This window comes from Loxodonta africana, chromosome 14 (assembly GCF_030014295.1).
Source record: "Loxodonta africana isolate mLoxAfr1 chromosome 14, mLoxAfr1.hap2, whole genome shotgun sequence".
Lineage (NCBI taxonomy): Eukaryota > Metazoa > Chordata > Mammalia > Proboscidea > Elephantidae > Loxodonta > Loxodonta africana.
The window spans coordinates 20,263,588-20,288,863 of NC_087355.1; the positions used below are offsets into that span (position 1 = coordinate 20,263,588).

Here is a 25,276-nt window from a genome sequence, read left to right on the forward strand (position 1 = left end):
GAAGAAAAGGTAATGAAAAGGTACATTCAGCAGAGAAAACAACCATGCTTTTCATTTTGGGTTTCTGCAAAGCTCTGCCTGAAATAATGCATAAAAGCAAACGACAAGCTGTGTCACGAAAAGGATTCAGAAATCAAATCAAATTAATATTTCATCTTTTATGGCTTACAGACCTAAGAGAGTTTTCTGCATCCAGGCAATAAAACCACAGAGGGCAAAAACAACTTGAAATGATGAAATGCAAAAATCAAGAGTGTTTACTTCTCTTTTTTCCTGGCTCTGGGTGACAGAAGGTGAAACAGCAAAAGCCGTAAACAAACTACTGCAAAAAAAAAAAGTAAAAGAGGAGGCATTTTATTGAGGAAATCTCACCAGAAAAAAGTGAGCTCATAGTCTAGTTTGGGGCTCATAAGCCCCAAGAGAAGACCCTGGTATCAGGTTACTGTACTTAGCTTCCCTTATTGCCAAATGTCAAATGCAAAACCTTCTTTGGAGGCCCTTCCCGCAAGATCCGTTTTCTGTCAGCAGTTTTCAGCTTCCCTCCTCTCCATTATTGTCAAAATCCAGCAGCTCTCAAAGCTTTGCCATCGAGAGTGTTGATAGTCATTACATCCACTAATAGCCGAGCCACCACAAAAACCTAACAAAACTCTCCTTCCTTGGGAAGAAGTAAGCATTTTTTAAAAACTCTATCTGAAAAAAAATCTGAGATAAACTTCGGCACACCCTAACTATACCTGTGAGAGTATCTGTGCCTCAAGAGGGGGAGCTGGGAATTCGGCTCTTTAGAAACTGTCTTAGTCATCTAGTGCTGCTATAACAGAAATAACACAAGTGGATGGTTTCAACCAACAGAAGTTAATTCTCTCACAGTCCAGGAGGCTAGAAGTCCAAATTCAGGGTGCCAGCCCCAGGGAAAGGCTTTCTCTCTCTGTCAGCTCTAGGGGAAGGACCTTGTCATCAAGCTTCCCCTATTCTAGGAGCTTCTAGCATACGGACCTCAAGTTCAAAGGACACACTCCACTCTTGGCTCATCCTGCTTGGTGGTAATGAGGTCTCTCTCCTCTCTGCTGGATTCTCTCTTTTATATCTCAGAAGAGATTGACTCAAGACACAGCCTAATCCTGTAGACTGAGTCCTGCCTCATTAACATAGCTGCCTCTAATCTTGCCTCATTAATATCACAGAGGTTAGGATTTATGGTACATAGGATAATCACATCAGATCACAAAATGGAGGACAACCACACTATACTGGGAATCACGGCCTAGCCAAGTTGACACCTATTTTGGGAGACACAATTCAATCCATAACAGAAACCATACTAATTGTGCCAAATTAGCAGGGTAGACCAGAGCAGCTATTTAATAAATATAGTCAACTCACTAATTGGAATGTGCTCTTTTTTTTTTTAATGACAGCTTTACTGAGATATAATTCACATACCGTGCAATTCACCTATTTAAAGTGTTCAATTGATGGCTTTTATTACATTGACAGATTTGTGCAAACATCACCACAATCAATTTTAGAACACAGTTATCATCTGAAAGAGAAACTCTGCACCCATTGGCAGTCAATCCGTTTTTTCCCCCTTCTCCCTATAAGAGCTAGGTAAACAGAATTTACCAATTCTGGATAGTCCATATAAATGGAATCATACAATATGTGGGCTTTTGCGAATGGCTTCTTTCACTTCGCTTAATGTTTTCAAAGTTCACTCATGTTGCAGCATATATTGGTGCTTCACTCCTTTTTATTGCCAGATAATATCCCACTGTATTGACATACCACATTTTATCTAGCCCTGGTGGTGCAGTGGTTAAGAGCTACGGCTGCTGACCAAAAGGTCAGCAGTTTGAATACACCAGCTGCTCCTTGGAAACCCAGAGGGGCACTTATACCCTATCATATAGGGTCACGATGAGTCAGAATCGACTTGACAGCAATAGGTTTTTCATCAGTTGATGGATGTTTAGGTTGTTTCCACTTTTTCCCAATTATGAATAATGCTGTTATGAACATTTGTAAACAAGTCTTTGTGTGGACATATACTTTCACTTCTCTTGGGTGTATTACCTAGGAATGGAATACGGTAATTCTGTGATTTGTTGAGGAAATGCCAGACTGTTTTCCAAAGAGTCTGTACCATTTTACCATTCCATCAGGGGCATGCAGGTTCAAATTTCTCAACATCTTTACCAATACTTGTTATTATCCTTCTTTTTAAGTACAGCCATTCTAGTGAATGCGAACTGGTATCTCATTGTGGTTTTGATTTCCATTTCCCTAACGACTCGACCACAACAGGTTTGGGTGTTTTTTTTAATGACTAATGAAGGTCCCTGGGTGGAACAAACTGTACATGTCTTCTAACCTAAATGTTGGTTTGAACCCACTCCGTGGTGCCACAAAATATTTACAGATGGTCAATAAGCACATGAAAGTCCTGGCAATCTGCTTCCATAAAGAACACAACCAAGAAAAACCTGTGAAGCAGTTCTAGCCTGTAATGCACAAGGTCGCCATGAGTCAGAATCAACTGGACAACAATGGGTTTGGTTTTAATGACTAATGATGTTGAGTATTTGTTCATGTGCTTATTGGCCATTTGTAAATCTTCTTCGAAGAGCTGTTTATTTAGATCCTTTGCCCAATTTAAAATTGGGTTTTCTTTTTACTGTTGAGTTGTAAGAGTTCTTTATATATAGCTACAAGTCCCTTGCCAGATACATGACTTACAAAACATTTGCACATTCTGTGAGTTGTCTTCTCACCTTCTTGATGGTGTCCTTTACAGCACAAGAGTTTGCTTTTTATTCATTCCCCCCCCACCCTTTGGATGCTTACGTTTTTGGTGTCATATCTAAGAAACCATTGTCTAGGCCAAGGTCAGGAAGATTTATGCCTATGTTTTCTTCTAAGATTTTCCTAGTTTTGGGTCTTACATTTAGGGCTTTGACTGATTCTGAGTTAATTTTGTATACAATGTAAGGTAGAGACCAAACTTTGTTCTTTTGCATGTGTATATCCAGTTGACCCAGCACCATTCGTTGATAAGATTATTCCTTCCCCAATTGTATTGTCTTGACCCCCTTGTCAAAAGTAGTTGACCATAAAAGTGAGGGTTTATTTCTGGACTTTAAATTCTATTCCATTGACCTGTATGTCAATGTGCCACACTGTCTTGATTACTGTAGCTTTGTAGTAAGTTTTGAAATAAGTAAATGTGAGTCCTCCCGCTTCGTTTTTCTTTTTCAGGATTGTTTTGGCTACTCTGGGTTCTTAGAATTTTCATATGAAACTGAGGATCAGCTTGTCAATTTCTGCAAAGAAGCCAGCTGGGATTCTGATGGGTCTTACATTGAGGCTATATAGATCAGTTTGGGGAATTTTGCCATTTATTAGTTTCCTAGGGCTGTGGTAACAAATTACCACAAACTGGTGGCTTAAAACAATATAAATTTACTCTTGCACAGTTCTGGAATCTCTAAGTCTTAATCACGGTGTTGGCAGGGTCATGCCTCCTCTGAAGGCTCTAGAGAAGAATCTTTCCCTGCTTCTTCCTAGCTTCTGGTGGTTCACACAATCCTTGGCATTCTTTGGCTTGTAGTCGCATCACTCCAGCCTCTGGCTTCATTTTCACACGGGCTTCTTCTCTGTGTGTATCTGTCTGTGTGTCCTCTCCTCTTCTTATAAGGATACCAGTCACTGAATTTAGTGCTCACCCTAATCCAGTATGACCTCATCTTAACTAATCACATCTGCAAAGACCCTATATCCAAATAAGGCTTCATTCTGAGGTTGCAAGTGGACATGAATTTGGGGTGGGAGGGGGACACTATTCGACCTACTACGGCCATCTTAATAATAATGGAATAGCTTTCCCTTTATTTCGCCTTTCTTTAATTTCTTTCAACAATGTTTTGAAGTTTTCAGAGTATAATGTACTTCTTTTTTTAAACTTACTCCTGAGTATTTTACTCTTTTTGATGGTATTGTAAATGGAATTTTTTCTTAATTTTATTTTCAGATTGTCCATTGCAAGTGTATAGAAATACAACTGATTTTTTTGTATATTAATCTTCCATCCTACAACCCTGCTAAACTCAATTATTAATTCTAATAGTGTTTTGGTGGAATCTTTAGGTCTTTCTATATACAGGATCTTGTCATCTGCAAATAGAGATAATTTTATTTCTTCCTTTCCAATCTGGATAACTTTTCTTTCTTTTTTCTTGTCTAATTACTCTGGCTAGTACCTTCAGTACAATGTTGAATAGAAATGATGAGAGTGGACATTCTTTCTTGTCTTGTTACTGATCTTAGGAGCAAACTTTCAGTCTTTAATCAGTACATATGATGTTAAACCCACAAAACCAAACCCATTTCTGCCGAGTCGACTCTGACTCATAGCGACCCTATAGCACAGAGTAGAACTGCTTCATAGAGTTTCCAAGAAGCATCTGGTGGGTTCAAACACTGTATTTGGTAGATATTCTCTATTATGTTGTTGTTTTTTGTTTGTTTTTTATGATTTTTTTTTAATTGTACTTTAGGTGAAGCTTTACAGAGCAATCTAGTCTCTCAGTAAACAGTCAGTACACATATTGTTTTATGACATAGGTTAACAACCCCACGACATGTCAACACTCTCCCTTCTCAGCCTTGGGCTCCCTATTACCAACTTTCCTGTCTCCTCTTGCCTTCTAGTCCTTGTCCCTGGGCTAGTGTGGTCCTTTAGTCTTGCTTTGCTTTACGGGCCTGTCTAATCTTTGGCTGAAGGGTGAACCTCAGGAGTGACTTCATTACTGAGCTAAAAGGGCGTCCAGGGGCCATACTCTCAGGGTTTCTCCAGTCTCTGACAGGCTAGTAGGTCTGGTCTTTTTTTGAAGGGAGTTAGAGTTTTATTCCACATTTTTTTCTAGTTCTGTCTGGGACCCCCTATTGTGATCCCTGTCAGAGCCGTCACTGGTGGTAGCCAGGCACCATCTAGCTGTACTGGACTCAATCTGGTGGATGCTGCGGTAGTTGTGGTCCATTAGTCTTTTGAACTAATCTTTCCTTTGTATCTTTAGTTTTCTTCATCCTCCCTTGCTACTGAAGGGGTGAAACCAGTAGAGTATCTTAAATGGCTGCTCTCAGACTTTTAAGACCCCAGATGCTACTCACCAAAGTAGAACATAGAACATTTTCTTTATAAACTATGTGATGGCAATTGAGCTAGATGTTCCCTGAGACCATTGTCCCCAGTGCTCAGCTCAGCAATTTGGTCCCTCAGGGAGTCTGGATGTGTTTATGGAGCTTCCATGACCTTGCCTTGTATAAGTTGTGCTGGCTTCCCCAGAATTGTTATTATGTGATTTTTAATCTTGAATCAATTCATTAGTGGCTAACCTGAAATTTACTTTTGTGCTATTTACAAACATGTTTGTTGTTAAATATAGCTTTCGGAATCCTTATAAAAACTATATTATTTTTAAGTGTGTCCTTCACTCAACAGCAAATATTAATTGAACACCTACGAAGTGTCAGGTTCTGTTCTAGACTCTGGAGACACATAGTAAATAAAACTCACAAAAATTCAAACCCACATTGAGCTACTGTGGGGAATACAGACAGTAAACAAACCAATAACTGAACAAATTATGTTGAATGTTAAAGCAAATCACCAAAGACGAGAAGCACTACAGAGAGAAATGGGCGCAGCATTGGAAATCAGGCGAGCTGGGAGAGGAGACGCACCGTTGAATGGGGCACACAGGGTAAGGTTTCACTGAGAAGGGGTGTGTTCAGCAAATACCTGGAGGAGAGGGAGTGTGGCATGCACAGGGGATAAACCATGCCTTAATAACACACCGTTCTCATCCACCCATTAGAGTGGGTCTTCCTAGAGCCAAGGTTATTGAAGATGAGAACATTTCAAAACTAGGAAAAAAAACACCCTCAAAAATTATCAAACTGAGCCTCCTTGCTCTCTGAATAAAATAGGTGAAGCCGGAAAAAGTAATAACTTTGGACAAGGTAGTGGCAGCTGGGACTGAAAATGTTGATCAGTATGCCATATGATGCACTTTTACCCTTAAGGTGCTGTTTCATTTTATAAGGCATGCCTAATTCCACCAGATAGTGACATCCACAAAATAAATATGACAATGGAAACATATTTCATTATTCTAATGGTCTGTTATGGGTTGAATTGTATCCCTCCAAATTTATGTATTATAAATGCTAACCTCTATACCAGTGGTTATAATTCCATTTGGGAATGAGTTTTCTTTGTTACGTTAACAAGGCAGGATTAGTGTAGGATGTGTCTTAAACCAATCTCTTTTGAGATATAAAAGAGATTAAAGAAGCAAGCCTCTTTTGAGACATAAAAGAGATTAAACAGGCAAGCAAAAGAAGCAGAGACTGGGGAAGAGAAATGCCAAACCATGTGAAGATTGCCCAGGGCAGAAGATTCAGAAGAGACAAGGACATTCCTCCAGAGCCGACAGAGAGTGAAAGCCTTCCCCTAGAGGCGGCATGCTGAATTCAGACTCATAGCCTCTTTAACCGTGAGAAAATAAATTTCTGCTTGTTAATGCCACACTTGTGGTATTTCTGTTATGGCAGCACTAGATAACTAAGATAGGTCTGAACAGTTCTGGGGACATCAAACCTGCTCTCTATGAGAACTTAAATTTCAGAAATCCATTAATCAATCAGCATTGGGTAGAAAGCACTAGAAAGGAAACAGATGACAGTGTTCCTATATGCCTTCCTAGTGCATTAGGGAGCATCACAAACTGACCTGTCCCTAAATATCTCAGCAGAACACCTAATTCCCACAAATAGTCTCCTTCTCCCCTCCAATAGTCTTCTTCCTTTATCTATCCTTGGTTTTGAGTAACTAAAATCACATATTTTCAAAGAAAACTTTTCTTTGGAAGACAATACCTTGAAAAGCTAAAAGAATAAGTAAATCCGGTAAGTACTCTACATATTATCTAGAATGACACATGTGAACCAGCAAAGGAAGAAAATGCAATCTAGAACTGTCATTGTCATGTTGGGGTCCCTCTCAGTGGATGGTCACCGGTTCACTGTCAATGCCAGATATGATACTGGGGGTGAGGTCTTCATCAGGATCACAGGCAGCCCTGCCTTTTTAAGTTATCATTTTCACCAATATGAATGATACACAAGGCACGTGCTTAATAAAATATGCACTTTTTTTTTTTTTTTAACTTAACGCTGGAGAGGCACAGCTGACATCTTAGACAACCAGCATGGAACTGAAAGCAACCACTATAAGATGGAGAAGTAGATAAAAAATAAAAAAAGAAGGTAATTTAATAAGAGCTTGTTAGAGTAAGAAAAAACTTTGCATTTTAGCATTTACTAACATTTTCAAAATTATTCCTACATCATATGAAATTAATTGTTGTTCATTTTTCAATTTGTTTGTTAGTTGTTACAGAACCATAAACTTTGGAAGGGAGATGTAGCAGACATTGCTATTTATATCCATCTTTCTTCTAGAGCAAGGGTGGGCAAGTTTTTTGTCCAAAGGGTCAAATAGTAAATATTTTCCACTTTGCAGGCCAGACAGGCTCTATTATAACAATTTAACTATGCATTATACTGCTAAAGCAGTCACAGACACGTGTAAACAAGTGGGCATGACTGTGTTGCAATAAAATTTTATTTACAAAAAAACAGGCAGTAGGCTGCATTTGGCCCACGGTCCACAGTTTGTTAATCCCTGCTGTAGAGTGATAGCTGGTAAAACACTGTAAGTATGCCTACTTGGAACACATGGCATTTCTCAGCCTCCCTTGCAACTAGATATGTCATGTGACTAAGTTCTGGCTGACATCATACAAGCAAAAGTAGTGCACCCAGGCCCGTCTTCCCCACTGCTGCTTGGAGTGCAGAGAGAACGTTGGAGCGCCACTCTGGGCCATGAGGACCAGAGTCCATGGAGGAGAAAGTGAAGTGGTTTGAGTGTCTGCAGTCACTGTACCAGCTCTGAGCTGCCTATGTCCAGAGTTTTATGTGAAAGAGAAATAAACATCTATTTTGTTTAAGCCTCTGTTACTTTGAGTCTCTGATACTCTCAGCAAAACGTAATCCTAAATTAATACAGGAGGTTACAGACCATCTCTTCAATGCCCTCATTTTATAGATGACAAAAAATGAGGCTCAGAGAAGATAAATGACTTACCTTCGATCAATGGCTTGTTAATGCCAGCGCAAGGACTAGGCCCTAAGTGTTCTGATGCTAAAGCCAACGCTTTATCTAGATTGATATGAGGCTAACTTGCCCATGCTAAACGACAATGGTTCGTAATTTTCCTTGTGTGATTTTTTTTTTATTCCATTTAAGCCAATTGTTTTCCTTGGAAATGGAAGCTAGCTTGATACTAAAAGTGAAAGGAAAAATATTTTTATTTATAGAAACTTGTGTTACAGTCCATTTTTCCAAATTCTAAAGCGTTTTAGATTAAATTTCCAACCAAAGTAGCAGAAGACTGCTCAAAACTCCTCTCAAAAGATCTTAACATATTATTGTCTTCAATTAGGAGATACACTCCCCCCAAAAATGCTGTAACTAAAAGCTAAATGCGCTTCTGTTAGAGCAAGTTGATTTCAACTTTACCCAAAATTAGCAGCAACTGCCTAAAATCATCTGAGGGAAACAAACCCTTATATAATTTTTTCAAAGCACATTCATATCAATTATTTAATTGATCGATACAATAGCTCCATGACCAGGTATTATCTTCTTCTACAGATAAGGAAACAGACTTTGGGAAAATGAAATGACAATGTAATAACCACGATAAATTTGTAGAGTACTTTAAGTTTTAAAGTACTTACACTTTATCTTACTTAATTCTATCCCATGAGAAGGGTTACTATCTATCCTCCATTTTATGGATCAGGAAACTAAGACACATGAATTATATATCCGGCCCAATATCACAAAGTTAATATAGCAAAGCCGGAAAGCAAATTTGACTTCAAAGCCAGAGCTCTTTCAGGCCTAAGATGAAAAATCTGCTCCCTGAATTCCAAACCCATCACTCCTTCTAAAGCTGAAACCTAGTCTCTTAACTCCTACTTATTTTTTTTCAATTAATTACACTATTTCCTAAACCAAACTCAAACCTTCAATCCAACATATTTGTGTGGCGCGTGTAGTGTCTGTGTGTTTGTAGGGTGTGTAAAGATAGGTAGGTAGAGAGATAGATGGACCAATGGATGGACAGGTAGATATCTCAACAAATCAGTGAATTTGGCAGATACAGAGATGAGGCAGACAGTAACCAGTCTTGATCCATAATTTAGCCACAATTAATATATGAGGCTATATAAAATATATACTCTTTGGCAAATGAGGACATTTGAAATTTAATAAAGGCTGAAACAGGAAAGAAAAACTTACAAACTCATGAATATAGATGGCCTACTGGAAACTTAACCAAAGGGCATGGGAGTTTACACAGCTGTCCTCTGTACTTCATTATTGAATGATGCCACTGAGCTCAACTGCATTTCCAAAAGTCTGGTGACCAATACAGTATAGAACAACAGAATATGCTCCCTGGAGAACCTATCTTTTATGTTGATCACAACACAAAAAGAACAACACAAGACCAGAACTTTGACCTCCAGCCATGGCGAAGTATTTGTAAATACATATTTGTTTTGCATAACATTAAAAAATTTTTTTTTGTTCTACCGACATGGCAGTGTCAACTAATAGGTTTAATATTGTAGGTGACAAATGTTTCAATACAAATTAGATTTATTATTTCTGATAGTCATTATTTTATTCCTTACATCCCTGAAAAAAATCAAAAAGGGATTTCAGGTGAGAGGTTGATATTTTGAACAAACATATATGCAAGAGATTATCAACAAATAGAAAAGGTAACTAAGATCAGTTGCATAATGTCTTTAATGTTTTATTTTTCAAAGAAACGGGACAGGTACTCATCTGTTCAGGATAATTTCAGTATAATTTTTAAAAATAGCAGCATAAATGAAGTGATTAAAAAGATATAGCAACATACAAGTATCTATTCAATTAAATGGAACGTCATTAATAAAATTTTCATTAAAAGTAACAACATTGCAGTAGTCTTTCTTTACCAAATCCATTTCATATTTTCTATTCATATTATTGAACTAAAAAAATCCATTTCATATTTTCTATTCATATTATTGAACTAAAAATTCCTTCACTGGAAACTCACAGCTCTCTTCAACATGAAATCATTCCACACTACTTCTTTTATCTTGTCTCCTGTATTAAAACTCTTTTATCTTCATATGCACCATAACGTCCATCAGAGTAGTTTGCCATATGGCAGGCACTTGAAAACTTCTATGTGAATTCAAGGAATGGACATGGTATCCCTGGGTATGACCCTAAGACAGGCTGGGGGCACAAATACAGAGCAGGATTCCCCACAGGACAGATACTTTATATTAACAGAAGCTTTCTGAGATTCCTGGGAATCTGATCTAAAGACAAATAAGACTTATCTATAATTAGCTGTCGGCAAGGAAAATGCTCTTGCTGCTTCTAAGTGACTTGAGACAAGTTGTAAAGTTGTTTTCTTCAATATTTTAAATGTCCCCCCTAAAATCTTCAATGAATGTGCAGAGTAGTTTAGCAAAGTTAATGCCAATAACTCTGTCCAAATAAACAAAAGCTTTAAGTAAAACTACTGACAATTTGCTACACTATAAATATAATTTTATATACTTATAATTAATAGTAACTACATGTGCTTGCTTCAGCAGTACATATACTACAATTGGAACTACACAGAGAAGATTAGCATGGCCCTGCACAAGGATGACACGCAAACTCATGAAGCATTTCATGTTTCCCACTCCTTGGAATATATCCTCGAGAAATAAGAGCTGTCACACGAATAGATATATGCACATCCATGTTTATGCAGCACTGTTCACAACAGCAAAAAGATGGAAACAACCTAGATGTCCATCAACAGACAAATGGATAAACAAATTATGGTATATTCACACAATGGAATACTACCCAACGCTAAAGAACAACGATGAATCCCAGAAACATAACATGAATGAACCTGGAAGGCATTATGCTCAGTGAAATTAGTCACTCATACAAGGACAAATATTGTACAAGACCTCTATTTGAAGAACTCAAGAAAAGGTTTAAACACAGAAGAAAACATTCTTTGATGGTTACTACGGTGGGGAGGAAGGGCAAGGGAAACTCACTAACTAGATAGAAGACAAGAATTATCTTAGGTGAAGGAAAGGACAACACACAATACAGGGGAAGTCAGCACAATTGGACTAAACCAAAAGCTAAGAAGTTTTCTGAATTCAAACAAACACTTTGAGGGACACAGTAGCAGGGGCAGGAGTCTGGAGACCATGGTTCCAGGGAACATCTAGGTCAATTGGCATAACAAAGTTTATTAAGAAAATGTTCTGCGTCCCACTTTGGTGAGTGGTGTCTAGAGTCTTAAAAGCTGGCGAGTGGCCATCTAAGATGCAATGATCCCAATTCACCAGGAGCAAAGGAGAATGAACACCAAAGACGCCAGGAAAATAATAGCCCAATAGACAGAAAATGCCACATAAATCGGAGACTCCATCAGCCTGAGACCAGAAGAACTGGATGGTGCCCCCCTACCACCAATGACTGCCCTGGCAGGGAACACAACAAAGAATCCCTGACAGAGCAGGAGAAAAGTGGGGTGCAGAACTCAAATTCTAGTAAAAAGACCAGATTTAATGGTCTGACTGAGACTGGAGGAACCCCGGAGTCTCTGTTAACCCAGAACTAAAACCATTCCCGAAGCCAACTCTTCAGACAAAGACTAGACTGAACTATAAGACATAAAACAATGCTCACGAAGGGTGTTCTTCTTAGTTCAGATACATACATGAGACTAAATGAGCAGCTCCTGTCTAGAGGCGCGAGATGAGAAGGCAGAAAGGGACAGGAGCTGGTTGACCGGACACAGGAAATCCAGAGTGGAAAGGGGGAGTGTGCTGTCACATTATAGGGAGAGCAACTAGGGTCACATAATAATGTGTATATAAATTTTTGTATGAGAAACTAACTTGAGCTGTAAACTTTCACTTAAAGCACAATAGTAATAAAAAAAAAGCAATAGTAACTACAACAACCAGCTCATTGATTACATGAATAACTATCTCTGACAGCAAGGCTTAAACAGGATCAAAGAAAAACTCGTAATGTCACAAGTACAGAAACTCTAATCGAAACCTAACCAAAGGTTATGGCATTACACAGCTATCCTCCCTACTTCACTGAATGATTACGCTGAGTTTAACTGAATTTCCAAAAGGGTTTGATATTTATATAGTATTTATTTCAGACACATTCAAGGAAGATGCTACCGAATGAACGACTGTACATAAAACGAGCATATATAACTTGTTTGTGACATATATGAGAAGAGAATGCACCAATAATATTTCTAAATATCCACTTCAATCAAAGTATCAACATAAACATTAATTTTTACTGGAAAAATTTCTAGTACAATGACTTGAAGATTTTCTAATATAGAAAAAATTTCTAGTACAATGACTTGAAAAAACAAAACTAGTAGCCTGAAATCTAATCGGTCTAACATTAACAAACTCAAATAACCCATGGTCTACCTTCCGGCCAGCGGAAAGATGCCATGAGGGAAGGTGATCCTGGCAGTAAAACAAATTTCCTGTGGTCCATCATGAGATGGTTCCAGTTACAAAAGGATATTACGTTAACTTCTAATAAGGTTGAAACACGTTTCACTATTTAGATGAAGAGGAAGGTATTTCCTGCCTGTGTGGCAATAACCATATCCTGGCCATCCTTAAAGACCAAGCTATTCATTAGCTCTGGACATGGTTTTTACAAGTTAACAGAACCCTTCTCTGTGGAAACGAGAGATAGCGGAATGAGCTGGAAGTCAAAAGAGTTTGTTTCTAGCCCCATCTATGCCCTACTTGTGATGCCATGAACCATAATTAGCACCTATACCTTTATTTATCTGTCTATAAAGTGGATAATACTATACTCCACCCTCTACTTTGTTTCCGCTCTTATCTCTTTCAGTAATAATCCTGATTGTCCCTCCTGTTATGGAGGACAGGCTATTTGATGAAGAAGGAGGGAACCGAGGGTCATTCTCATAATAATATTTGTGTTATTCTTTGCACTTAATAATTTTTAAACTTCTTTTAACATCAACAGCCCTGTAAAATAGATATGAGTATCCCATTTCTCAGCTTGCAAAACTGAGGTCAGACAATTAAGTAACTCATCCAAGCTTACACAGCTAATTAGTGGCAGAGGTAGATTTGGAAACCAGATCTTCTGAACCCAAAATTCATAGCTTTGCACTTACAGGATGCTGACTCACAACAAAGCAGGTAGGGATCACCTCATCTCAGCAGGATATGAATCTGCTTAAAAGGGACCAGCAAGAAGTTATGTGGTGCTCAAAACTGGAAATTTAATCAGCAAGCTATTTTACTCCTTGATAGTCACCCCACTGAAGAAAAAATATGGAGCAATTCAACCACGTTAGTTCCATCTCACACACAAAAAGGAGAAAAAGAATCAATACACATAAAAGAAATTTAGTAGAGCTGTTGTGGAAGTGTGGTGGTTTCTCAAAATACCAAAACTAGAACTATCATATGATCTAGCAATTCCACTGCTAGTAATATATCCAAGAAACCCGAAAGCAGCAACAGGAACAGACGCGTGCACACCAAGTTCATTGCAGCACCATTCACAATAGCCAAAAGAGAAACAAGCTAAGTGCCCTGCAATGGACGAATGGACATACTAAATGTGATACACACATACAATGGAATACTACTCAGCCAGAAAGAGAAACGAGGTCTTGATGCGTGCTACAACGTAGATGGTGCTTGAAGACATTATGTTAAGTGAAATAAGTCAATCTCGAAAGGACGAATTTTATATGACCTCGCCTATACAAAAAAACAAAAACAGGCAAATGTACAGAGACCTAAGTTTATTAGCAGTTACCAAGTGCAGGAGAGAAGGGAAAAGGGGGAGTTATTGCTTATGGAGCACTGAGTTTCAGTTTACAGTGATGGAAAAATCACTTAAGGGTAGGGTTGCACAGCTGACTAATATAATTTCTATCAGTAAGTTGTACACCCGTAAAAAGTTGAATTGGCAAAAGTTATGTGATAGATACATTCACAACAATGATAAAAAAAAAAAAAGCTGCTGCGGTTGCTTATGTACAACTAAGCAGCTCCTGGGATTTGGTTACTTGGTTTGGAGGTTTAGGATCAAGTTTCTTGGGACATCCTAGTTAAATAGCATAATACTGTGCTTAGTGCTTCTGGTCTACCTACCATAGTGCCTGGGGTCTTAAAAGTTTGGAAGTGCCATCCAAGCACAATTGGTCTCTGTTTGCCTGGAACAACAGAGGAAGAAGGAAAGTCAGGGATAGGAGGAAGAAATGGAATGTGCAGCTAACTGCCTCCATGAACAACTGCCTCCTTTGTCATGAGACCAGAAGGGCTGGATGGTGCCCAGCTACCATCACTGAATGTTTTGATCAAAGATTCTATAGAATAATCCTGATAAAAAGGGAGAAAATGCAGAACAGAATTTCAAATTCTCATGGAATCCATAGTGTCTAGGGCCATGGAGGCTGGATGAATCCCCAAAACTATTGCCCTGAGATAACCTTTAAACCTTAAACCAAAAATATCCCCTTATTAAGTCTTCTTAAAACCAAACAATCCCCCATGTTTCTGTCAGTTTATCGTACTGTGGGGGCTTGCGTGTTGTTGTGATGCTGGAAGCTATGCCACCGGTATTCAGATACCAGCAGGGTCACCCATGGAGGACAGGTTTCAGCTGAGCTTCCAGACTAAGACAGACTAGGAAGAAGGACCTGGCAGTCTATTTCTGAGAAGCATTAGCCAGAGAAAACCTTATGAATAGCAGAGGCTGCAACAATGAGCTCAATATAACAACGATTGTAAGGATGGCTCAGGACTGGGCAGTGTTTCGTTCTGTTGTGCATAGGATCGTTATGAGTTGGAACCGACTCAACGGCACCTAACAACAACAACAACAAAACCAAACAATAGTTTAGCTTAACTAATAAAAAAATGTCTGCCTTGAGCATTGTGCTCTTTTAAGAACTATCTATATGGGATCAAATAGACAATAATTCGAAAGATTAGATAGGAAACTTGGGGAGCAGTGAATTTATGTTAATGGGGAGGAACAAGTCAGAAAAGGAGGGTGAGAATGGCTGCACAACTAGAGGAATGTAATCAATGTCACTGAATTGTACATGTAGAAACTGCTGAATTGGTATATCTCGGCTGTGTATATTCTCAACAACAATAAAAAAAAAGAAATTGTTAAAAGAAATTGAAACTGTCAGGAAGATACTGTATACATCCAAAGTAAACTAGTAAGGTAATGATTAACTTAAATGCCTAGAAAAAGAAGTTGCTCACAAAAATCAGAGGCTTTTACAGGGTTAGGGCAGGATGGCAGTGGGGTGGGGGGTGTTTGTTAGTTGAAAGGTTGTCTAATCCTAGGCCTCAGTCTAGAGATGAGGAGACTGAGGCCCAGAGCAATGAAATGTTTTCATTCATGCATGCGTTCATTCATTCCTTCATCCAATCTATTGGGTGTGTCTTAGATGCTGATATAACCAAGGACATAATGCACTTAGTAGCGGAAATGCTCCGACTTCTGTTCCTGACACTTCATTCTTTCCCTGGGTGTTCAGTCCTTTTGAAAAGTTTACTAATCTTTGTCAATTCAAGTTTTATTCCTTCATGAATCCTGCTGTGAACAAAATATAATATTTTTGATGACTGAGGCTCAAATGAAGCCTGTGAGTCATTCTACACAATAATGATCATCTTGGGGCTAAGAATGTAGAAATCTGGAGAACACTGGACTGAATGCTCTCTGAGCCCAGAATGTTCCTTACAAGTCGGTGATATTTGTCTTTAATTATGTATGTGCACACATGGGAAACAAATACCAGACATAAGGACTGTGCTTCTAATCACCAACTAATAGCCCAAGCAATGGACTCAAACACAGTAACCATCATTAAGACGGCGCAGGACCAGGAAACATTTCGTTGTTACCCATAAAATCACAATGAATCAGAACCGACTCAATGACACCTAACAACGTTAATCATCAAAGATGAGTGAAACAAAAACAATTCAGTTAATTGAGAGATTTAGTCAACTGACATTTCATTGCACCATGCTCCGATATATGAAATTAAAACACTTAAATTTTTTCACCCCTTAAGTGTGGTGAAAAGTAGCCATATTTGAGGTAGAAAAATAAATGAAGAGTAAATAAATCCAAGTTATAAAGGTTTAGCCCCAGCTCAACAATGATTTAGCTGAAATCAGTTCCATGTGCAACGTGTCACACTTTCAGAGAGCTTGTACTTTTATCATTTGTATTACATTTCCAGTCCTCCTTCAATTCAAAAGAGCTAATAATCCCTTGGCCTTTCACTTCATTTATTAAGTCTATTGCCTCTTTTTCATTTTTCCACCTTCTATTAGGATCCCTGGTGAGCCCTGGTGGTGCAGTGGATAAGTACTCCAGTGCTAACGGAAAGGGTAGCAGCTCAAACCCACCAGCCACTCCAAGGACGTGGCAGTCTGATCCCATAAAGATTACAGCATTGAAAATTTGATGGGGCAGTTCTACTCTATCCTATAGGGTCACTATAAGTCTGAATCAACTCAAACAGCAACAGGTTTGAGTGATTAGACATGCTTTTTCTCTCTTCTTACTCTTAAAATTCATTTCCTCCAGGTAATCTTTCCTGCAACTGTTTTGTACATGTCCTAAGTCCTAGCTTCACTGTTCAGCCTTAGATGACTTTTCCTACAGAAAATCTCATAAAGTGGGTATTTCAGCCATTACTAGTAGCAACTTCCAGGCACTATGCTAAGTACTCCGTATATAATACCTCATTTAATCCTCAGAACCTCGGAGGCTCGCTGAAGTTAATGAACTTGTCCGGGGTCACAGTCCGCCTACTAGAGTCACCAGCCTTAAGGTCCTTGAGCATGGGACCCCTCTTTGTGTTCTCATCATTGCTCCATCAGCAGCTTGTGCAGTACCAGGCCCATAACAGAAGCTTTAGAAATACTTGTGCATGGGTGGATGGATGGGTGTATAAAGAGACAAGCTCTGTCTGTCTCTAAACTCATCCTTTTAAGTACAATGCTGTATGTATTATACCCAATACACAAGAAGTTGGAGGAGAGAGAATTAGCATAATGAAACTACTAAAATGTAAGACGCTTCTCTGAGGGCCAGCTCAATTGATACAATATGGACCTATATATAGATTGGAAACCATGGTGGCATAGTGGTTAAGTGCTACGGCTGCTAACCAAAAGGTTGGCAGTTCAAATCTGCCAGGCGCTCCCTGGAAACTCTATGGGGCAGTTCTACTCTGCCCTATAGGGTCGCTGTGAGTCGGAATCGACTCGATGGCACTGGGTTTGGTTTTTGGTTATATATAGCTTGTTAGTTGTATGGCCTGCAAAAGCGGTTCTAGAAGCTTCAGTTTCACCAACTCTATACTGGAGCCAGTAGCACCGAAACTGCAGGATAGGTGTGAAGCCTGCAGAGGATGCGAAGGAAGCCCCTCGCAAACACAGTGCTGGCCCAGAGTGCGGCCCAGGAACGGTCACTGTTCTTACCATCACGGCACAGGCCCATGTTGAAGGCAAGACCCCAATTTGATTTGCAGTCCCAAAGGCTATGAAGGCTTTTCAAAGTGCTTTCTCATAAATTATGTCTTTTGATCTTTAGAACAACCTCAGCGTAAGCGCTAAACATTGGGCAGAGGGGCGTGGTGCAGACTGCGTTATATTATACGACAAATACATTCACAACCTCTTAGTCTCCCTCCCCACTCTAGAATCAGCTTCTCTGCCAGAATAAAGACAACCAAAAACTGGTCAAATAAACTAATCAAAAGAAACAAATACATTAGACAAATTGGTTATTTGGTACAAAATGACTTAGACACATCGGTACAGCAAAAGAATGGAAACAACCCAGTGCTCATCAATGGCGGACTATTTGAATAGACTAGGATACTTCCATACAATACAGAACTGTGTGACTATAAAAAGAAATGAGCCTGGACCAAAAGCAAAGAAGTTTCTGGGATAAAATGAATGCTTCAAAGGTCAGCGGAGCAAGCGCGGGGGTCTGGGGAACATGGTTTGCGGGGACTTCTAAGTCAATTGGCAAAATAATTCTATTATGAAAACATTCTGCATCCCACTTTGAAATGTGGCGTCTGGGGTCTTAAATGCTAACAAGCGGCCATCTAAGATGCATCAATTGGTCTCAACCCACCTGGAGCAAAGGAAAATGAAGAACACCAAGGCCACACAACAACTAAGAGCCCAAGAGACAGAAAGGGCCACATGAACCAGAGACCTACATCATCCTGAGACCAGAAGAACTAGTTGGTGCCCGGCCACAACTGATGACTGCCCTGACAGGGAGCACAGCAGAGGACCCCTGAGGGAGCAGGAGATCAGTGGGATACAGACCCTAAATTCTCATAAAAAGACCAAACTTAATGGTCTGACTGAGACTAGAGGAATCCCGGTGGCCATGCTCCCCAGACCTTCTGTTGGCACAGGACAGGAACCATCCCCGAAGACAACTCATCAGACATGGAAGGGACTGGTCAGCAGGTGGGAGAGAGACGCTGATGAAGAGTGAGCTAATGATATCAGGTGGACACTTGAGATTGTGTTGGCAACTCTTGTCTGGAGAGGGGTGGGAGGATAGAGAGAGAGGGAAGCCGGCAAAATTGTCAAGAAAGGAGAGACTAAAAGGGCTGACTCAAGAGGGGGAGAGCAAGTGGGAGTAGGGAGTGAGATGTATGTAAACTTATATGTGACAGACTGATTGGATTTGTAAACGTTCACCTGAAGCTTAATAAAAGTTATAAAAAAAAAAAAAGAAATGAGCAAGAGCTCTGTATACTGCAGAATAGAGTATACAGTATGCCAAATTTTAGGTAAGAAAGGTGAGAAGTATGAATATGAAGTATGGATGCTGTTATGGATTGAATTGTGTCTCCTCAAAATATGTGTCAACTTGGTTAGGTCACGATTACCAGTATTGTGTGGTTGTCATCCATTTTGTGATTAATGTAATTTTCCTATGTGTTGTAAATCCTAATCTCTGCCTGTGGTTAATGAGGCAAGATTAGATTATGTTAAAGAGGATTAGGGTGGGATGTAACACCCTTACTCAGTTCACATCCCTGATCCAATGCAGAGAGTTTCCCTGGGGTGTGGCCTGCATCACCTTTTATCTTACAAGAGATAAAAGGAAAGAAGAGAGAGAAGAGAATTGGGGACCTTGTACTACCAAGAAACAAGGGTCAGGAGAATAGAACGTCCTTTGGACCCCGGAATCTCTGCACTGAAAAGTTCCTCGACAGGGGAAGACTGATGACAAGGACCTTCCCCCAGAGCCAACAGAGAGAAGAAGCTTCCCCCTGGAGTTGGCGCCCTGAATTTGGACTTCTAGCCTACTAGACTGTGACAGGATAAATTTTTGTTTGTTGAAGCCATCCACTTGTGGTATTTCTGCTGGAGCAGCAATAGATAACTAAGACAGATCTGTATATTATATATATAACATACATAATACACTAATAAAAATGGCCACCCGTACAGGCAGGAGAGAACTGGAGGAAACAGGGATAGAAGGGAGGCCTCTTTGAATGTACTTTGTTTTAAGGTTTTGATTTTCAAATCATATAAGTGTTTTGCACAATTTAAAAAGCAACTTTAACTTAAAAATTAAAAAACGAAATAATCCCTAATAACTGAAAAAAAAAAAACTAAAACAAGTCTCACAGTAGTTCAGGTTGCTGGTAAAATCAAACAGACAATAACTATTTCAAATAGCTCTAAGACACACTATTCTGTAAATTCCTAGTAAGAGATCACGTAAGGACCAAAAAAAAACCCAAGAAGTCTAAAACCGCATTTAGTATTTTACAGTAAGTAATAATACTGATACTTTGAAACAATTTTACACACACACATATATATACACAATGAGCTAAAGAAAAATAATTATGATAAAGTCATTAGGAGTCCAGATTTTTAACATTAAAGAGATACAATGTAATATCAGAGAAGTGAAATTGCCCATAACGCTAACATTTTAAGTGGAAATATCAGTATGAACTTATGATTTTCTTTTCTCTCTTTATCAGAAAAAGGCCTAGAAACACTGCCAACTCTGAGAAGAAAGGCCTGCTGATCTCCTTCCAAAAGTTCACAGCCTTAAAAACTATAAAGCAGTTGTACTCTGCACACATGGGGTTGCAGGAGTCGGCATGGACTGGATGATAGCTGGTTTTACTGGCTGTATCCAGGTAAGGAGTCCCTGGGTGGTGCAAACAGTCAGTGTACTTGGCTGCTAACCCAAAGGTTGGAGGTTCAAGTCCACACAGAGTCTCCTTGGGAGAAAGACCTGGCGATCTATTTCCCAAAAATCAGCCATTGAAAACCTTATGGAGCACAGTTCTACTGTGACACACGTGGGGTCACCATGAATCAGAGCTGACTTGACAGCAAACTGATTGTTAATGTCCAGATGTTGTTGTTGTTCTTAGGTGCCGTTCAGTCTGTTCCAAGTCACAGCAACCCCGTGTACAACAGTGTCTTGCACTATCCAGGACTGACTCTGTGCATTCCTTCCATCTTCTTTTGATTCCTCCTGCAATTGTCAGCTTGTCATACTGTGGTGGCTTGTGTGTTGCTGTGATGCTAGAAGCTATGCCACCAGTATTTCAAATACCAACAGGATCACCCATGGTGGACAGGCTTCAGTGGAGCTTCCAGACTAAGACAGACTGAGAAGAACGACCTGGCGGTCTACTTCTGAAAAAATTGGCTAGTGAAAACCTTATGAATAGCAGCGGAACATTGTCTGGTATAATGTCAGACGATGAGCCCCTCAGGTTGGAAGGCCCTCAAAATACAACTGGGGAAAAGCTGCCACCTCAAAGTAGAGTTGACTTTAATGACATGCATGGAGTAAAAGCCTTCAGGACCTTCATTTGCTGAGGTGGCATGACTTAAAATGAGAAGAAACAGCTGCAAACATCCATTAATAATTTGAATGTGGAACATAAAAAGTATAAATCTAGGAAAATTACAACTTCTCATAAAGATCATTATCCTAGGCATCAGTGAGCTGAAAAGGACTGATATTGGGCATTTTGAATAATCAATCATATGGTCTATTGTGCTAGGAATGACAAATTGAAGAGGAATGGTATTGCATTCATTGTCGAAAAGAACATTTCAAGATCTATCTTGAAGTACAACACTGTCAGTGATAAGGAAAATAGCCATATGCCTACAAGGAATACCAGTTAATACGACTACTATTCAAATTTATGCACCAACCACTAAGGCCAAAGATAAGGAACTTGAAGATTTTCACCAACTTCCACAGCCTGAAATTGATCAAACATACAATCAAGATGCATTGATAATTACTCATGATTGGAATGCAAAGTTGGAAACAAAGAAGAAGGATTGGTAGTTGGAAAATATGGCCTTGGTGATAAAAATGACGCCAGAGATCTCACGACAGAATTTTGCAAGACCAACGACTTCTTTATTGCAAATACTTCTTTTTTTTTAATTTTTGTGCTTTAAGTGAAAGTTTACAAATCAAGTCAGTCTCTCATACAAAAATTTGTATACACCTTGCTATATACTCCTAACTGCTCTCCCCCTAATGAGACAGCCTACTTCTTCCCTCCAATCTCTCTTTTCACCAGCTTCTGACCCCCTCTGCCCTCTCATCTCCGCTCCAGATAGGAGATGCCAACACAGTCTCAAGTGTCTACTTGATCCAAGAAGCTCATTCTTCACTAGCATCTTTTTCTATCCCGCGGTCCAGTCCAATCCCTGTCTGAAGAGTTGGCTTTGGGAATGGTTCCTGTCTGGGCTAACAGAAGGTCGCATATACCCTTTTTCAATAACATAAATGGCAACTGTATGTGTGGACCTCTCCAGGTGGAATACATAGGAATCAAATTGACTGCATCTGTGGAGAGAGACGATGGAAAAGCTCAATATCATCAGTCAGAACAAGGCCAGGGGCCAACTGTGGAACAGACCATCAATTGCTCATATGCAAATTCAAGTTGAAACTGAAGAAAATTAGAACAAGTCCATGAGAGCCAAAGTACTACCTTGAGTACATCCCACCTGAATTTAGAAACTATCTCAAGAACAGATTTGACCATTGAACGCTAATGACCGAAGACTAGACAAGTTGTGGGATGACATCAAGGACATCATACATGAAGAAAGCAATAGGTCATTAAAAAGACAGGAAAGAGAGACAAGACCAAAATGGATGTCAGAAGACACTCTGAAACTTACTCTTGAATGTAGAATACCACAAGCCAATGGAAGAAATGATAAAGTAAAAGAGCTGAACAAGAGATTTCAAAGTGCAGCTCGAGAAGATAAAGTATTATAATGAAATGTGCAAAGGCCTGGAGTTAGAAAACCAAAAGGAAGAACATGCTCAGCACTTCTGAAGCTGAAAGAACTGAAGAAAAAATCTAAGCCTCAAATTGCAATACCGAAGGATTCTAACTGGAAAATATTGAATGACACAGTGTCCAGATATCTGTTGCCATCGAGTCAATTCTAACTCATGGTGACCTTATAGGACAGAAGAGAACTTCCCCACAGAGTTTTCAAGGAAAGCCTGGTGGATTTGAACTGCTGACCTTTTGGTTAGCAGCCAAATGTTTAACCACTGTGCCACTAGGGCTCCAGTGTCCAGATAGTGGTCTCCAAAAACCATTTTCCTTATATAGAATCAGGGCTCCTTGGAGAAATATTACTGATGCAGGAAATTATACTATTAGCCTGTCACCTTTTTTCAGGCCAGAAAGCACAAAGGCTACTAAAGTAGTCAAAGGATATGTGGGTTTTCCCCGACTTCTGAAAATACAATGTTCATATGAAACTTTTCGTAAGCCGAAATGCCGTAAAGTGAAGAAGCAATTACTACTAATTTATTTGAGAATTTTTTTGAGTGTTCTTAGACCCCAAAAATAGTCTACCATGATCAAAATGCTTAATTAGGTACAGTTTTACACTAAGTGTAACACCTTTACAAGCTCTCTTAGGCGTTCTGATAGCTTAGGACACATCTTGCTAACAGGTGCAAAAAATAAATACAGAAAAAGCACAGATGCTCACAGACACAGTTCAAAGCTACGGCAGCTTGATGCTGAGATGCTGAGTGTAGTAGATTCCAGGGAAGTAGCTTGGTGAAGCCACTATTGCCGCTAGGGATGAGTGCTGCCTCTTTAACGGCTTGCTGCAAAACAAACGCCGAACGCTATTTCTGCTTTTTGCCTTTTTTCCATAAAAGTGAAGATCCTCTTCAGATTTCCTTCAGTTAGCAAAAACAGGTACTAATATAGTTCTTTCATAAAAGCAAAGTGACATAAAGAGAACTTTTCAAAAAGTGGTGTATGCCTGTAAGTGCTAACTTGAAGGGGGTCCCGCTGGTCAAAGATTGGACAATTGGTTGCATCAAAAAGAATAATGACTGCAATAGATTAAAACACAGCAAACACATAAGAAGTCATGAGCTCATAATAATAGTTTTTAAAATACATTCGTCCATATTGGAATTTGCTAGGATATAAATTTTTATTCCGAAAACTGGTAAATAAAGAGAAAGAATCATACAAGAAGTAATGATTATGTGGGGAATAAGCCAAAAAGAAAGTTGGTCATTTGGGGAGTTGATTTAGAGAAATTCAAAGAGAGACTCACAGCACCAGTGGGAACGTGACCATTCCTTCCCCACACCTCTAGCTGTCGCCTGCCCAAGAAGGCTTCCGCCACACTACTCTTATGACCAGAACTGAAGTTGTCCCTTCTGACAATTTCATTTGCATATATTACTTTTCTTAACAGGTGGGGTTTGACAAAATGCCTTGCAATTACAACTCTGAATTAGACTGGTACAAAGTTGGTTTTAAGACCAACTTAAAACAGAAAACCTAGCAAGACTTAGTAATGGACATTTAAATTTAACATGGTCTCATACAGAAAAGGAGAAAACTAATTTTTATACCATATGCTTTCAGATATAATTACCTCATTTAATTTTCTGCAGTCACCCGATCACTCACATTTTACGTATGAGAAACTGAGTGTCCGAGCAGTTAGTGGCTTGGCTGAAAGCATACATCTAGTTAAGTGACAGACCTGGGATTCAAAGAGAGGTCTGTACACTGCATCAGGCAGCCCACAGCCAAGAAAAACAGATGATGTTGGTCATGGCCAGCAACATTACTAAAAATACCACAGTGATGAATCCGTTATCAGCTGGTCCCCTTGTAAGAAAATAATATATGGTATGGGGAACATGAGAATAAATGTTGATTTGGTACTTTGGAAAATTATTTAATCTAAGATGTTAAAAAAAAAAGATGTTACACCAGGAAAAAAAATCATGGAGCTCATTTCAGTCAAAGTTACTGTTTTCTAGAGTAGATAATTGACACCTAGAGAGAAAAACTGATACATTTAAAGCCACACAGTGAGTCAGGGAAATAGTGGGATGAAGGCAAAGGCACTGTCCACCTTATACCACTATAGCCCTGGAGGCAGCTCCGAGGGGTCATCTCAGCAGGCCTGGAACTAGCCTGAGCTGTGCTGCTGAATTAAGAAAGTGTACCTGCATGGCACTGACCCCTGGGCAAGGCACACAGCATACTGATTAATAAAGCATACTGATTAATAGGGTTGCTTCGTAATCAAGGGTCCAAGGAGGTTCAGGGTAGACTATACCAGCTTGTCAGCATTGTTTATTGATAAAAGTGAGCATAACGATTTGCCTCACTAAGACCCCTGGTGAGCTCTGCTGCTGAGGCTGGTTAGCAGGAACCTGTGTGACCAACAAAATAGAAAAAATATTTTGAAACTATTAAAAACCACAGCTGAGGCTCCAGTTTGGGCCCCCGTGTTCCTGAGTATTCCAATGCACAGATCAGAGGTGCCTGATCCAAGAAACAAAGTGGATCCTACCACACACAGTTGAAATCCCACCTGGCCTCTCCAGACCCCTTTGTGAGTCAGCCTGTGATGAATATCCTCA

The 25,276-nt window shown here is 39.4% G+C and overlaps 1 protein-coding gene and 1 non-coding gene across 4 annotated transcripts in view; one reads left to right on the forward strand and one right to left on the reverse strand.

Annotated features, from left to right (window-relative positions):
• SLCO5A1 (solute carrier organic anion transporter family member 5A1) overlaps window positions 1-25,276 on the reverse strand; it is a 171,310-nt gene that overhangs the window by 41,032 nt on the left and 105,002 nt on the right. The window lies entirely within an intron of this gene.
• Window positions 10,788-10,893, forward strand: LOC111750116 (U6 spliceosomal RNA). The gene has a single exon (XR_002785272.1). It is a non-coding gene; the product is annotated as a U6 spliceosomal RNA (small nuclear RNA).